The sequence below is a fragment of the Delphinus delphis genome, chromosome 10 (assembly GCF_949987515.2).
Source record: "Delphinus delphis chromosome 10, mDelDel1.2, whole genome shotgun sequence".
NCBI classification, from domain to species: domain Eukaryota; kingdom Metazoa; phylum Chordata; class Mammalia; order Artiodactyla; family Delphinidae; genus Delphinus; species Delphinus delphis.
Genome location: NC_082692.2, coordinates 52,748,762 through 52,763,570, shown reverse-complemented (window position 1 = coordinate 52,763,570; position 14,809 = coordinate 52,748,762).

Below are 14,809 nucleotides of genomic sequence, written 5' to 3'. Positions count from 1 at the left end.
GGCTCAGCGGCCATGGCTCACAGGCCTAGCCGCTCCGCGGCATGTGGGATCTTTCTGGACCGGGGCACGAACCCGTGTCCCCTGCATTGGCAGGCGGACTCTCAACCACTGCGCCACCAGGGAAGCCCTCAAAGATTATTTTTTAAATAAATAAATAATGGTCATTAAAATGAGGTCAAAATACAAAAGTAATTAAGAACTCTGTTCACCACCTGATTACTGTGAACAACTCTATGTAAAGATATTTGGGTAAATAATGTATCAAATGATACCCATGGTGTATAATATATATATATATATATATATATATATATATATATGCTGAGTATATAAAAGAGCAGAGTAGGCAAATTGAAGCAACTCTTTATTTTGTTTTTAATTTTTTGGCTGTGTCGGGTCTAGTTGCGGCACACGGTATCTTCATTGTGGCGCACGGACTCCTCTCTAGTTGTGGCATGCGGTTTTCTCTCTCTAGCAGTGGCGTGCAGGCTCAGTAGTTGTGGCGGGCAGGCTTAGTTACTCTGCAGCATGTGGGATCTTAGAACTCCGACCAGGGATTGAACCCACGTCCCCTGCATTGGAAGGCGGATTCTTAACCACTGGACCACCGGGGAAGTCCCAAAGCAATTCTTTTAAAAGTTGCTGTGTTGTGTTGAGATGTGTTGCCCACAAAGATTGCAAAATTTCAATCATGGCTTCCTCTCCTGCACTCTGCTCATTTTGTTCATTCACTGATTCTGACTTCACCACTGATGGGTTTTTCTAAATTTGGCATATGGAATGAGACCCACTTTGACTAAGTCCTGCCTCCTTTAAGGCACCTTCTGCCTCCTGTCACCACCCTTGCCTTCTGCTGTTGTATCAACTAGTTGGCATCTGTCCTAGATTTCCTCACCTTCCCAAGAGAGGATAGTAGCAGAGAATGGATTATGCAGTGAAGCTGCTCAAGTGCAAAATCACTATTTCCACCACTTGGGCAAGTTAATCTCTCAAAGCTTCAATTCCTCATCTACAGAGCAGCAAAAACAATAGCACTTATCACATAAGAATATTATGGAACTAAATGAAATAATGCCTGTTTCTTGGTCATAGCCTGACACTCCACATGTGAGGGCCTTTAGAGCTGCAGTCTTAGACGGGGTGCAGCCATCCAGCTGACTCCCAGCGCTGCTGCTGTCTTCCTTTGTGCTCATTTATTTCACCAGCCTTGGACCTGAGCTGCTCCACCCAGCCATCATAGACCCAGCATTTCATTTGCTAATTGCGGGGCTTTAAAAAATTTTTTTCTGATTGTGATAAAAAACCATGTAACATTAAACTTAACCGCTGTAGCCATTTTTAAGTGTACAGTTCAATAGTGTTAAGCACATTCACACTGTTGTACAACAGACCTCTAGAACTTTCTCATCTTGCAAAACTGAAATTCTACTCCCATTAAACACTAATTACCCTTTCTCTAGCGCTTGGCACCCATCCGTCTACTTTTTGTTTTTATGATTCTAACTACTTTAGATACTTCATAGGAGTGGAATCATACAATATTTATCATTTTGTGACTGGCTTATTTCACTTAGCATAATGTCCTCAAGGTTCATCCATGTTGTGGCATGTGCCAGGATTGCCTCCTTTTTTAAGTCTGAATAATATTCCAGTGTGTGTATATACTACATTTCTTTATCCATTCATCTATTTTGGAAATTTGTGTTGCTTCCAACTCTTGGCTGCTGTAATGCTGCACAGGCCTTTTTTTTTTTTTTAAACCATTTATGTGTTTTTAGCACTGTCCACAATACTTGAACATAGCAAGTCTTAATACTTGTTTTATAAATGAATACATGAATAAATTAATTCAGTGAGTCTTTAGAATATCCCAGTCTCCTAAAAACAATAAAATTGTTCTATGTGTCTTTACATTCTGACTTTTGTTGCTGCTTTATATTTTAGCATGAAAATATGTAATAAATACTGTATACTAATTGTTCTTTCCTGTGTGTCAGGTTTTGTGCCGAGTACTTTAGATGCATTAACTTTTCATTCTAATCCTACAAGGCAAGTATTATTATCATCATCATCTCCAGTTTACAGAAGAGAGACTAAGACTTAGAGAAGTTAATTGATTTGCCCAAGTCCTGTAGCTTATAAGCTGTGTTTTAAATCCAGACTGAGGCCAGAGATAGAAAACTTAATCTCTGTGCTATGAAGGCTCTAGTTATAGTACATGAACATTTTTAGGTCCCCTCCCAACTTTGTGAATAGTGGTGCCTTTAAGATCTAAAAAAAAAAAAAAAAAAAAAAAACGCCACCACCTATGGCATTTCAAAACTGCTCTAGCTGCTGTATGAATAAATAAATAAATAAATAAATAAAATTCAAAAATTAAAAAGAAACTGCTCTTTAGGTATTTTGAAAATCTGGTGCATAAAAATAGTGAGTTTCTAAAAATGCACACATCTCACCTAGGGAAGTACAGAAGTACTCAGAATAGGTAAAAATAATACCCATAGTAGTTAAAGAAGAGGATGCAATTTCCATATCCTCTATTGTCCTGGAAGCACCGATAAAATGAGGCCTTATAATTCAACCCAAACATTTGTCTTGGAGATGCCTGATAACCCAAAGTGTGGCTAGGCAGGGCAGCTAAGCTCCAGCCCTGACATCTCGCTGAGACTAATACTTATTTCATCATCCTTTCTAACTGTCCTTCCTTCCTTTGCTTGCCTGTCTTCAAGCCTGGTTGGCAAGAGACGTCGCAGGAAGACACCATACAATAGCCCTAAGGAGGGGCAGTCAGCCCAGACTGGAATACAGGTATAGTAAGGGAATGTCTCCAAGAAGAGGGGAAAAGGGAAAAGAAAGAGGGGGATTCGTGATGAGCTAATATATTGAGAAGGGTTTTTCTCAGACTTTGGGAGTGAATGTAGGTAATTGGACAAGCAAATGAAAAGCAAAGTATGTATCATAATATATTATATCCTTATTTGTGAATATTTACACATAATGATGGTATTAATGAAAGTCGACTTCACCAAAAAGCTGCTTTAGCTCTGATTGGGTAGGAGGTATATAGATTACCGAATCCTTACCTTCCCTTGAAGAAAGTGAATAGATAGTGTCTAAAACCACATACAATATCAGGAGATATAGCTAAAGGTTGAGAGTGGCTGCTTTGGAAACTAGCAACGTCATGAGAAGGGAGGTTGGGGCAGGAGACTGTGCTTTGTTATTGATGGATGTTTTAAGCTATGTACTTTTACCACTTTGATTTTCTTAAAAAGTAAATGAATTACACCAGCACTTCCAGATGTGTATTGTTCATGGTGCAAAACAACAACCAAAAAAAAAACTAACATGTACATGATATATGATTTTAAAGTTTGGGGGAAAAAAGGGTACATTCAAGATTGCAAATCTAGGATATAGAGACAGGAGGAACTGAGGAAGAGAGGGAAAAGACCATTTGAGATGTGGGGTATGACTTCATTTGTATGACTTCATATATATTTGTTTTATTAAAGTCTTATCCCTACAGAAATGTAACTGAGACTTCTGGTCTTTTCCTCTGCTTCCTTGGCCCAATCTGCCTTTTTTCCTGCCTCCGTATTCAAACCAGTACTTATACATTACAAACACCAGTCTTTGGTGTATGATGTTTGGTCAAAAAAAAAAAAAAGTGATATCTCAGTTCAGAAAATCCCTTACCACATCAATGATGATTGGGGAAGATTGATGCTCGCTTTAGGTCCCCAGACCTTGGGTTTTTTTTATTTATTTATTTTTGGCTGCTTTGGGTCTTCGTTGCTGCATGCGGGACTTTCTCTAGTTGCGGCGAGCAGGGGCTACTCTTTGTTGCGGTGAGTGGGCTTCTCATTGCAATCGCTTCTCTTGTTGCTGAGCACGGGCTCTAGGCACATGGGCTTCAGTAGTTGTGGCATGCAGGCTCAGCAGTTGCGGCTCGTGGGCTTTAGAGCACAGGCTCAGTGGTTGTGGTGCACGGGCTTAGTTGCTCGTCGGCATGTAGGCTCTTCCCAGACCAGGGCTCGAACCCATGTCCCCTGCATTGGCAGGTGGATTCTTAACCACTATGCCACCAGGGAAGTCCCCAGACCTTGGTTTTTAACACCTTTCCTGCAAAAGAAGTATTACCTTTGAAATTTCTGATTTTAATATCATGTAAGATTTTGCTATTCCATGGACCAGCAGTATCAGCATCACTCAGAAATTCATCAGTGCAGAATCCCAGGCCTCACCTCAGAATCTGCATTTTTTAACAAGCTCCCAGGTAATTCATATGCATGTTATGGTTTGTAGTTCATATGCATGCTAATGTATGAGAAGCAGTGATCTAGAGGTATTTATGATAAACAGCACTAATGTTATTTATATTGCATGGTTCTTTGATTTTAGAATCCTTTTATTTTAGCAATTGTCAAGCAGTTTATGGACTCCACTTTGAATCTTTCCAGTTAGCGGCTTTTTTTTTTTTTTTTTACATTACACATTCTCATAGGAAATCTATGCACAAATTTATTAACTACACCCTGGGAATCCTAGTACTGCACCCTATGATCACACAGCCTCTAACAATGAAATGTACGTTGTATCATGGTGAAGTATCAAGTAGGCTGATTCAAGTTACCAATCAAATTTATTGTTTGAGCAATAAATACTACAAAACATATGTAATTCCATTCCATTTTTTAAAAAGTCATTTATTCGGGCTTCCCTGGTGGCGCAGTGGTTGAGAGTCCACCTGCCGATGCAGGGGACACGGGTTTGTGCCCCGGTCTGGGAAGATCCCACATGCCGTGAAGCGGCTAGGCCCGTGAGCCATGGCCGCTGAGCCTGTGCGTCCAGAGCCTGTGCGTCCAGAGCCTGTGCTCTGCAACGGGAAGAGGCCACAACAGTGAGAGGCCCACGTACTGCAAAAAAAAAAAAAAAAAGTCATTTATTCAACAAGTACTTGGGCACCTATTCAAATGTCAGGCATTGTTCTAGACATTAGGAATATCATACTGCAAAACTGGCAAAAATTTCTTCCCTCATGAAACTTATGTTCTAGTTGAAAAGATAAGTAAGAAAAATATAGCATACTTGAGATAGTGATGAAGACTAAGGAAAAAAATCAGGGAGGGGGGATGAAAAAATGTGAGGATGTGATAGAGTCTTAACAAGGACCGGCAGTGAAGACCTAACAGAGCAGAATACTGAGCAAAGAGATGAAGGAAGTGAAGTATGGAAGTGTCAGCGTAAAAATCGATGAAGAGCCACTCTAAGAAGGAAGTGGAAAGTTTAATTCGAGCCAAGCTGAGGATTATAACCCAGGAGACAGACTTTCAGAAAGCTCTGAGGACTGTTCCACCCCTAGAGGTCAAAGCACAGTTATATAAGATTTTGAGACAAAGGGTTGTACAGATAACATACTGACAGTTTACATAGTCCAACAAGACTAATAATCCACTAATAACAGTGGGTTATTGTTAGCCTTTACAGGATTGAGAAAAGAATGTTGTCTCCTAAGGAGTTACCCTGCTGGCACCAGAAGGAAATAGCTTTTTTTTGGTGGCATTTCTGTGTGTTTCAAGGGGATCTAGTTAATGTGTAATGCAGATGCACAATGCACACTGAAGGGGAGAGGGTAGTGGCTCAAATGGGCAGAGAGGGAATTTTATGTTCAAAATTTCTTGTCCCATCTTAAAACAATTTATTTTATCAGTAGCAGAATAATGGCTCCCAAGACGTCCATATCCTAGTTCTGGGAAACTGTGAATGTGTTACTTTACATGACAAAATGGACTTTGCAGATGTGATTAACTTAAAGATCTTGAAGTGGAGAGAGTAGCCTGGATTATCCAGGTGTGCCCAATGTAATCATTATAAGTGAAAGAAGGAAGGAGAGTCAGAGTAAATGAAGACGTGATGGCGGGCAGCCTCCAGAAGCTGGAAAAGGCAAGGCATCAGACTCTCCCCTAGAACATCCAGAAGAAACACAGCCCTGCCAACACCTTAACTTTAGTCCAGTGATACTGATTGCAGATTTCTGACCTCCAGAGCTGTGAGATAATAAATTTGTGTTGTTTTAATCCACCCAGTAATTTGTTACAGTGCAATAGGAAACTAATAGAGGCAGCTAGACCTGTGGTTGTAGAGACAAGTTATCTGCTTGAGCAGACATCTCCAAAATTACAATGGCTTTATAAAACAAACGTTTATTTCACTTATATACTGCACGTTGTCTAGGGGCTCTGCGGCACAGAAGCATTCAGGGATCTAGCTCCTGTGGCCCAGAGAGTGCCTCCACCATGCCCTAGGCCTCACAGTCCTCTGCTGACTTGATGATACAGGAAGAAAGAGCATAGATGATCACAAAGGCAAATTTAAATGACTGAGCATGGAGGAGGCAAAAGATACCTCCACCTGTGTGCCATTGGCCAGAACTTGGGTAATTACAAGGCCACCTCTAACATTCCAAGAGAGACTGGGAACTGTACTTTATGTGCCTAAACAAAAGGAAATTGGTTTAGTAACAAATCTGTTACAATCTACCTTTCACGTGACCAAGTGTCTGTGTATACCTTTATCCTGTACATAGAACATAGTCAACTCTTTCTGCAAGGGATGTAACCCCAAGTCCCAGTCAATTCACCCCACTCAAAGTCCAGATCTCCAGTGATGTGAAATTCTTTCCATCAGGTCTGGATGTTAAAGGAAACCAGAATATGCTACCCTAAACAGGAGAATGCAAAGAATCTCATAAGAGTTTTGAAATGGCCAAGGCTGGAAGTAACTCAGGTCACTCCTGCCCATATTCCACTGGTCAGAACTCAGTCACATGACCACACAAAACTAAGGCAGTAGCTATGCTCAAGAAGGGGAGACAAGCACTCCAAGTAAGGGGATGAGTAAGAACAAAGGGTGGTTCTAGTCTTTCGTTACCTATCATTCGGATAAAAGTTCTGTTTACTTTACCAAATGAATTTATTTTACTTGCAGTTCCGTAGCCATATTTACTTTTTCTGTTTAATTAATTAATTTATTTTTTATTTTTGGCTGCATTGGGTCTTTGTTCCTGCGCACGGGCTTTCTCTAGTTGCAGCAAGTAGCTTCTCTTGTTGCAGAGCACAAGCTCTAGGCGCGCAGGCTTCAGTAGTTGTGGCACGCGGGCTTCAGTAGTTGTGGCACAAGGGCCCAGTAGTTGTGGCTTGCGGGCTCTAGAGCACAGGCTCAGTAGTTGTGGCGAATGGGCTCGGTTGCTCCGCGGCATGTGGGATCTTCCTGGACCAGGGCTCGAATCCGTGTCCCCTGCATTGGTAGGCAGATTCTTTTTTTTTTTTTTTTTTGCAGTACGCGGGCCTCTCATTGTTGTGGCCTCTCCTGTTGCGGAGCACAGGCTCCAGACGTGCAGGCTCAGCGGCCATGGCTCATGGGCCCAGCCGCTCCGCAGCATGTGGGATCTTCCTGGACCGGGGCACGAACCCATGTCCCCTGCAACGTCAGGCGGACTCTCAACCACTGCGCCACAAGGGGAGCCCTGGTAGGCGGATTCTTAACCACTGCACCACCAGGAAAGACCCTACTTTTTCTTTTTAATTTATTAATTAATTTGGCTGCGGAGGGTCTTAGTTGCGGCACACGGGATCTTCGATGCAGCACATGGGCTCCAGAGCGCACGGGCTCAGTAATTACAGCACATGCGCTTAGCTGCCCCGCAGCATGTGGGCTGTTAGTTCCCCGACCAGGGATTGAACCTGCATCCCCTGCATTGGAAGGTGGATTCTTAACCACTGGACCACTAGGGAAGTCCCCGTATTTACTTTTGTGGTTAGCACTTTATGTAAGGCAACTTATTTTGAGTATTTCATTTGTCCATGCTTTTCTGGAAAGAAAGCATACAGCACATATTAAAGAAAGTATTCATAGATACAGAAAAACATATACTAGTGAAATAGAATAATACAGTTTTTTAGCATTTAGATTCTTCTTCTCCTCTTTCTTCCCCAATATCTCTACTCCAGTTTTCATTGCAGTTTTTGTTTTAAATAGGAGAGAAGTTAGGATGAAAGTAGATGGAAGGACTTGCTGTTCCAAGGCAGGGAGCGTGGTCAGCACACAGTCCCCAGCTGTCAGCCCCTTTCTGGTCAGCACATGCCTTCGGCCATGCTGAGGTCCTGTGCATCCTGCTGTAGGAACAGGGAAATGCCTGGGTTTAGTGTATGGATGGTTCATCTTAGTGTGTGGTGCATATGGCACTCACTCAGGAGCGGCCTTGAAAGGTAGTAGTGAAAGGAAATCCTCCCTATGGGGGAGAGCTTCAGACTCAGACTCATCCACTTTGTGGGGAAAGAAGTGGCCTGAGATTAGAATGAATATATATATATATATATATATATATATATATATATATATACACACACATATATATACACACACACACATATATATGTATATACATATATATACACATATACACATGCACATTGTGTGTGTATGTGTATATGTTATATATAATTTTATATGCACACACACACTCATGGGTAGTGCTGCATTACCTATCTCTCTCATCAGGGTACTAGAAGCAAAAATATTACAATATAGCTGTGTTAATAATTATTGTCAATTAGCCTTTTTCTGATATCCACATCCTATGAAATTGTAAAAAGCAAAAGCAAAACCAAAACAAACAAACTTAACTGACCCATCAAATTAATCTCAATTAATTATCCTAGCACAAAAAATCCATAAAGGTAATTTTCACGTGGCCAAGACAGCCCAATAGAGTGTTTTGGCTAAAAGGAAGAACAGAGAAGGAAAAATACCCCACATTCAAGACAGGCAGCACTACATTATTCAATATTTCTGGAAAATGGCCCTAGGTCATGATGACTCAAATTTAACTTGCCAGTTTATTAAAAGGCTACAATGTGATTAAAAATAGTGCAACAGCTTGCCTTCCCTCTATAAAATTCTTCTTTATTCCAAGAGAATCCCCCTTTAAGAATGTCCGCGAAGCCAGGGTTTTTTTCTGATTCCCTTGATATCAAATGCAAGATAAGATTATGACAAGTGCTCATAATCTAACCTGAGATTTTTCTTTCATATCTGTGCCTATCAGTGCCCAGCTACACAGTTCTGGGACACTTAAATACTGAGGTTCTGTTCTGCAATCCTTCTAACATAAAAGTATCTTTCCAAAAATATACCCCCAGTCCAAGGAGATGTATGGCAAATATCTCCACAGTGTGACTCTTTGTGAAACCCTGAGTTGAAAATAATTCTATCTTTGCTTGAAGATCTAATTGCCCATGAGCTGAGTTCATCATGGATTACCTGAGAAGCTGCAGCTTATACACTGCTTTCCAGAGCCGCAATCTCTTGTAGATTACAAGAGTTGAGTGCTACTTAATCTAATAATACTGCACATTTAACCTGCTTTTTATGGATATTTATCAACCATGCTTTGCCAAACATTTGTCTACAAGGCATCTGCTTGCTGTTTTAACCAGGATGACTTCATCACTGTTGTAAATAAATGTAGACCTGTTGTATGATGGAGTGATCATAGTTCCTGCAAACTAAACAGGGACACTGAACCCGAGAGTTGATGTACCTCTAAGAAAAGTGGACATATAATGTTGTCCCTGCCAGATGAAAGCAAACTGCTTTTGGTATTCTGGTGAGTGGGAAACAGAAAGAGGAATTTGCAGGTCAGTAACTGCCTGTACAACTATGGTGGTATTGCTTTGCTTCAGCAAAGAGTCATCTGAAACAGGAGCTAAATTTAACCCAGGGACAATGATTTCAGACTTCTGGGCCCCAGAATTTAAGAGAATACATTTGTGTTTTTTTGTTTTGTTTTTTTGTGTTTTTTTTGCACTACGTGGGCCTCTCACTGTTGTGGCCTCTCCCGTTGCGGAGCACAGGCTCCGGACGCGCAGGCTCAGTGGCCATGGCTCATGGGCCCAGCCGCTCCGCGGCATGTGGGATCCTCCCGGACCGGGGCACGAACCCGTGTCCTCTGCATTGGCAGGTGGACTCTCAACCACTGCGCCACCAGGGAAGCCCCCATTTGTGTTATTTTAAGCCACCTGGTTTGTGGTAATTTGTCACAGCAGCTATGGGAATCTAATAGTAGCTATGTTGAGAGAAAAGGAATGTTGTTGTTCCCGAATATAATGAACAATTTTCCAAGGTCATCTTTCCTGCTTCAAAATGGGAGTCTTGAACTTCTTAAGAACCACTTTCATCAGCTCATCACTATAGTATCATGAGAGCCTCAAGTTTAAGGTTTTTGTAATCTGGAGCATGAATGTAAATAGATAAAGAAAGAGGATCTATACCTTCAGCTCTTACTTATTCACTCAGTGAGAACCTGGGGCTGCATCTAGTGACGCCCGTACCTGAAACATGCTGTCTGTGTTTAGTATATTACAAAGGCTGAGGCAAAGGAATACTGCTGTGACTTTATAGGTTTATGTATCCTTTTATGAGTAAGTGCTTTTCAATTCCCATTAGACTATTCACAATACTCGCAAATGAATCTTTTTTTTTCACTAATAAAAAAGAGAGAGAAGAATTTACAGATATAAAGAACACCTAAAGTCAAAAATTTTAAAACTCAGAAATACAAATAGATGTAAAACAGGAAGGTACGAAAAGCGTTGACAGAACATACAACAGAAATTTAATAAAAATTTCAAAGCAACTCAGAAAAGGAGACTAAATTAAAATTTCCAAGGAAGGAGATTTGACTGAAAAACATAATGAGAGATATTGAGGAGATAAATAAAGACAACCAAGAGAATGAACTGAAATAAGGACAGAGGTAAAAATGATCAGAGAAAAGGCCATAGTGATAGAAGATAGGCAAAGGTGATCTAACATCCATACAATTGGAGCTTCTAAAGAAGAAAACAAAACAAGCAAATAGAATAGAAAACCAAAACCCAAAAATATCTTCCAGAAAGGAAAAAAGATCTGTATCAACGTATTGAAAAGGCCCACCCTGTTCCTGGAAAAATTATTCTGAAATGATCAATTCTTAAACATGTCCTAGTAAAACTATTAGACTTTAAAAGTAGTGGGGGAGGACCTCCCTGGTGGTGCAGTGGTCATGTTGATATTGTAGACCCTTCATATATGTGATGAAGTGGCACTTTACCCCTGTGGTTTTCCTCTTCAAAACCTGTAACATTAGTCCAATCATGTGAAGAAAATCAGACAAATCCAATAAAGGGGCAGTCTAAAAAATACTTGACCAGTATTCCTCAAAACTGTGAAGGTCATCAAAAACAAGGATAGTCGAAGAACCTGTCACAACCCAGAAGAACCAAAAGAGATGTGAAAACTAAATGTAATGCAGCATCATGGATGGGATCCTGGCACAGAAAAAGACATTAGGTAAAAATTAAGGAAATCTGATCACACTATGAACTTTAATGAAAATGATAATAATAGTAATAAATCAATACCGGATCATTAATTGCAAATGGAACATACTAATAAAAAATGTTAATGAAAAGGAAACTGGGTGTAGGTTATATGAGAACTCTCTGTATTATCATCTCAATATTTCTATTAATCTAAAAAACAGTTATAAAAACTAAGTTTATTAAAGAAAAAAAGGACTTCCCTGGTGGCACAGTGGTTAAGAATCCGCCTGCCAATGCAGGGGACATGGGTTCAAGCCCTGGTCCAGGAAGATCCCACATGCTACGGAGCAACTAAGCCCGTGTACCACAACTACTAAGCCTACACTCTAGAGCCCACGAGCCACAACTACTGAGCCATCGTGCCACAACTACTGAAGCCCGTGCACCTAGAGCCCATGCTCCGCAACAAGAGAAGCCACTGCAATGAGAAGCCCATGCACTGCAACAAAGGGTAGCCCCTGCTGCCCACAACTAGAGAAGCCCATGCACTGCAACAAAGGGTAGCCCCTGCTGCCCACAAGCCTGCACGCAGCAACGAAGACCCAATGCAGCCAAAAATAAAATAAATAAATTTATTTTTTTAAAAAAAACATAGAGGCATAGACGTAGAGAACAAACATATGGACACCAACAGGGGAAAGGGGGGGTGGGAGGAATTGGGAGATTGGGATTGACATATATACACTACTATGTATAAGACAGATAACTAATGAGGACCTACTGTATAGCACAAGGAACTCTACTCAGTGCTCTGTGGTGACCTAAATGGGAAGGAAATCCAAAAGGAGGGGATATATGTATATGTATAGCTGATTCACTTTGCTGTACAGCAGAAACTAACACAACGTTGTGAAGCAACTATACGTCAATAAAAATTTAAAAACAACAAAACTCAGGTGGGCAGTGGCGAAAACTGCTTTGAAGGAGACTAAAGAGACTGAAAAAACAAATGTAATTGTGAGCCTTAATTGAATTCTGGATTAAAGAAAAAACTATAATAAACAATTTGGGAACAAATGGAAAGATTTGGAAATGAATGTTAATAGATATTATTTAATGATATATAATAATAGAAATTAAATAACTCAATTGAAGTTTAAAAGTTTTGGGATGTGATAATGATATTACAATTCTGTTGGAGAATTTCTTTGTCTTAGAATACATTTTGAAGTATTTACGTATGAAATACTGCAACTTAATTGTTATTGTCAAGAAATATGCAACTTAATTTCACATGGTTAAGCAAATAATAAATAAGTAGGTAAAGAGAGAAAAAAACAAATAAAATATTAACAAGAGTCAAATATATGACTAAAGAATATACAGGTGATCATTTTTCTGTTCTTTCAGTTTTTCTGTAAGTTTTTTAAATTTTAAAATACATAGTCGGAGAAAAAGTAAGAAAGGCTTGAGTTTTTGGAGAAGCATAATATTACATTAAATTTGCCTAGGAGAGAAAAAAATTACCTGTTCTGTTTTCCTCAAGATGAAGGGCATTTGGAAGCATATGAATTACCAGTTCCACAATTCTCCAGAGTAAAACTTTTTCAGTCAGTCATAACTGAGTAAAATATTCAAGCAACTGCCAAGTGGCTGGGGTGCCTCAGTGACACGATGATAAGCTGAAGACTGTTCACATTCACATATGGTCAAATAGCATTTCATCCTTTGTTGGTTTTTACAACACAGTCAAAGACACCATGAGCGATGTCTATGCTTGAGTTGCCTTCTTATCCAGGCTATAGTAGTCAGGTCATTCTTGTTGATGGGATAGGTCCAAGACTAAAAGCTCTTCAGAGATTACTGGGAACCGGGCAGAGTTTCAAGCTCAATCAATGTATTAGTTTATTTAATCCTCATAACAACTCCATGAAGGAGATATACTATTATATCCATCTTACAGATGAGGAAGCTGAGGTAAAGAGAGGTTATGTAACTAGCCCTAGATCACACAGTAATAGTTGGCAGAGCTGGAATTCAAATCCAAAGCTAGCTACGGAGTCCAACCAGTGTCTCACATTCAAAAGAGTACCTGGCCCTTACTTGTGGTTAGGTATTCCACATGATGTTCATATTCTTTGTGACATAGTCCCCAGTTCTCAAAATATGGTTGAAGGGCATTCTTCCTATGCGCATACAGAACCAGGAAGGTACATTCTCATTTTAAAGGCAAAGGGACTTTGATCAAATCCCACCTAATGATATTGTTATCCATCAACCTCAGAATGAGCATATTTGTTAACTGTTCCAGGAACAAATTTTGCTAGTTTTATATCCAGCTGACTTGCAGTATTTCAAACATTTTCCTACCTAACTGGTTGTGGCATATTTTTTACAAAAATGGCCACAATTTCCCAATCCCGCCCCTATTTCTCTTAACAGAGAATCTGAAAAAACATGCATTTTATTATGGTGAAGCATTTTAAGAACCAGCAGACAAAAATCATCTTTGCTCCCTGTCAGCATTTATAACCTCATAATTGTTGTGATTTTGCGTCTCCTCATGTTAAGAGGCAGAGTCTGTTTCCCCATCCCTTGGACGTGGGCTGGTCTTATGACTTGCTTTGGACAAGAGATTTCAGCACAAGTGATGGTGTTCCCGTTCTGGGCCGATGAAGGCCTTACACTGTCCTGTTGTCTCTTGTAACCCATTCAACTGCCATGAGCATAAGGCAGGGCTAGTCTGCAGAAGGACGGGAGGCCATGCCATGCAGGCAAACCCCAGATGTTGGCGAGAGCCGGCCAAGATCAGCAAGGCCATCCCACAGCTCATTGCTGCAACATGAGGAAGCCTCACTGAGCTCACAATAGCTGCCCAACTGAGCCCAGCTAAATTTCTGACCCACAGAAGCATGAGCTAAGTAAATGCTGGTTGTTTTAAGTCACTAAATTCTGAAATGGCTGGTTGCACAGCAAAACCTAACTGACACTCCAGCTCACTGGGTACTTAGCACTGGCTTTTCCAAAACCTCAATATGTCCCAAAGGTACACCCAGCACCCCACTGTCTTAATCTCTTCAGGCTGCTATAACAAAATACCACAGACAGGGTGGCTTATAAACAACAGTATTTATTTCTCACAATTCTGGAGGCTGGAAGTCTGAGATCAGCGGGCCAGCATAGACAGGAGAGGGCTCTCTTCTGGGCTGCAGACTTCTCATTGTGTCCTCACATGGCACAAGGGGCTAGAGAACTCTGTGGAGTCTCTTTTTATAGCACTTATCCCATTCACCAGGGCTCTGCCCTCATGATCACCTCCCATCACCTTGAATTTTGAGGGAACACAACAGACACTAGCACCATGAACCTCTTAACAAAGAATCTGAAAGGATGCATATTTTGAAATGGTTAAGCAAAGCCCAAGGACCATCACACAGAAAGTG